Genomic DNA, 3174 nt, shown 5'->3' with positions numbered 1-3174 from the left:
TTGACTGGGAGGAATCGTATGGCACCAAGCCCTTTTGTGCCCGAGGGAAGTACTGCCAGCACGCGTGACCTTTAGCAAAGGAAATGGAGGAACTGATGGAGGCTTACCATATAAATAAGAAAGGCGAAGATTGTGTTAGCGATACCTCCATTAGGTTGTTTCAAGTGGAAATAGATTTCTTTGATAATTGGTTGCCACGATAAGCTGATGTGCATTCTTGTTTGCCGCGATCTGCGCATGTTCCTTTTGCCTATATATGCCCACTGGCTGCTATGAATAAATCAGTTGAAAGTTACCGCCTGTGCTGTTTATGTGTTTTCTTCCTATGTCCCCGTCTTTTTTGCGGTCAATATGATTTGCAGTAAATACCAACTAGGCCAAACTGAAGTTCTTCTGAGGCTAGGGTGGTACTTCTTCTTCGCCCAGAGCGACATGCACTCGTGTGGTTGCACGAGACAGTTGTTTTCAACTCTGTCTTTTAAAGACGCGCCATATTATTATGCGCATGCTCTGTCGAAAAGAAATCTGGGCTCGTATTCGCGAAGCTTTTCGTTCGTAAGGGCTCTTTGCTACTGTCTCGCCACCTTCGCTAATGATATGTCCAGCATTGGGATTGGCTGGCATTTACTCTTGCTAATAACTTTAGCGTAAGAGCTATTCGTAAATACGGGCTCTGGGTCATGTACGTACGCCATTTACACTGTATTGAGATTATTTATGAGATGTACTTTCAGGTTTATTTGTCAGCATTCCTCCTTGCTTACATCAAGCACTTTGCAGTAGATTGATCGGTCGTTTGGTTCCCATCTCGCCTCGTTTCGGGCTTCTTGAAAATTTCGCACAACGCTTATCACGATGAACGTCAACGGTAATGTGTTTAGCATAGAATCAATATAGCGAATCGAGGTATTGCCACGGTCGAAACGAGTTATGTACGAGGCCTGTACAGCAGCGGGACTCCTTTCGCGTTTCCCTGTGAACACTCGGCGCCATCTAGCACCGCCAACGCGAAGCCTGCGCGCGGCCTTGCATGCTTGATTTGTCAAATCACGTATGCACCAACTCTCCCAGAAAGAAGTTTTAATGAAGGCCTCAGAAATGAGCGGCGCGCGCGTGGCGAACGCTAGCATACGCGTCATGCGGCAACCGAGCTCCTCTCTCACACTTCTTTCTGGACACTGCACCATCTAGAGGCGCTACCGAGAAATTCGCGCGTGGCCTTCGAGAGGAGAAGCGTGGTGCGCCGATGCCTGCGAACGCTGGGAACCGTTCCCTTGCTTGCCGCACACCCATGCAGTGCCAAATAATCGTGTGGCCAAGTTGGCGAGTGGTTCACTGAAATGCGGCGCATACCCATTGCATGCATGGCGTGCGCAGCTCGGCAAATTGTTGGCGTGAAAGACGTTGACTGAAAAACGACACATACCAAGTGCATTTATGGCGCAGCCTGCTAAAGCGTTGGATTGCTGTCCTTGAGGATCCCTTGTGACGCGAGCTCGATTCCCCTCAGAATGGGGGAAATTTGTGGGATCTTTTTTGTCATTGTAGAGCGGCACGTTCCACTGTGGCACGTACAGTCGCGGACAGAATAAAATGGACCACGGGATCGCCGAAAACGTTCAATTCCCGAGCAGCCTGTAGCAGTAAGCAGTAAAACTGCCCACGACAACGTTGTTAGCATATTCTAGTCGAGGTCCAAAATGCAAATACCAGATCGCGTTGTCAGGTAGCGGAGATATTCAGCTTTTTCTTAGATTTCATGGTCCGTAATATTCTGTCCGCGACTGTACGTAGTTACCCAAGCAAACGGACGTACTGGCACATACATGGGCAATCTATGCTGGCACCAAATAAGTTCGTCGAAGGCTGTCAAAGACATGCACTGTGAGGTCTGTCTCCAATACTGGCTTTACTTTTGCAGATATATCCATTCGGCTGCGTGTCACAACTAAAATGTTGTCAAGCCAATAAGACATACGCGTCATTGACATCTTCAACTGCCTCCTCATTGCGTACCGTGCTGGCCCTCCAATCAGAATTACACTTTTTAAGGATTTCGCATGGAAGCAGACCTCATGCATCCAAAATAACTATACTGTGTGGAATGAAACCCGTGCTATAGAGTTAGTTGTACTGTGTAGGAGACGTCCTGGTACCTAACCAGGCAGTGCCGCTGTTTCAATTGGCATGCGGCAGGGGGTAGAGGGGGGGGCGGATAGACATCACTGGTAGCGGCAACATTAAGCAGTCGATGTTGCGCGTATACACCTTCGGAGCGTTCTGGCTGCTGTGCTAATCCTTTCGCAGTTAACACACCCTCGGATCAGTTCGCACAGAGTGCGCATAGCTGAAGACATTCTTTTTCACATTTTTTGTGCGTCTCGAACCGAGGCCCCTCACGAAATTTTAACTCTGAGTAAACACAGTCAGGACCCGTAGCGTTAGACTAGGGACATGCGAGTATTCGTAACGTATCGAACAGCCTCCCATTCGATTCGGTCTTCGAGTCGACTACTCGGTATTCGTAAATTCAAATATTTTTCGAATACCTTGCGGTTACTTCAGATCAACTGCGCCCAAATAAACTTAAAATTTGAGCAAACGTATGATACCTTCTCACCCAGCAGGCGTATAGACAGACATAAAACATGAGAACTTGTGCGGTGGAGCAGGCTACGTCAGTTATAGGTAGCTACATTTTATAGACAGTGCAGCGATCATCCGCATTCCCTGAAGAGCCCTGTGCATTCGAAGAATCTACTTGCCTTGCCTCTAATGCTCCATTTGCGCTTTTTAGCATAACGTACTACGTAATGACAGAAACTTGCTAACAGTAAGAATACTGGGACGTGAACATTGTTTTATGTTAATTGTGAAAACCACTGTTCATAATTCGAAAGCTATTTGAAATATATTCGATATTCGATTCGATTAGTTTCAGGCACTATTCGATTCATATTCGATTCGATCTGAAAAATGGCTATTCGCGCACCCCAACCTAAGAAACAGTAAGCTACCATAGGGCAAGTTGTCAAGGGATAAAGGCAAAACGTTTATCGCAAGCTTCATTAATCCCTAAAACTTACTGCACGGAAATTTACCTGCCGGTGCATTCATCGATGTTTCGTGCAAGTAGCCTTCCGCCTGCTTGACGAAAGCCCGTGCATTGGCCTC

Source organism: Dermacentor albipictus, chromosome 2 (genome assembly GCF_038994185.2).
Source record: "Dermacentor albipictus isolate Rhodes 1998 colony chromosome 2, USDA_Dalb.pri_finalv2, whole genome shotgun sequence".
NCBI lineage: Eukaryota > Metazoa > Arthropoda > Arachnida > Ixodida > Ixodidae > Dermacentor > Dermacentor albipictus.
This window is presented reverse-complemented; position numbering follows the sequence as displayed.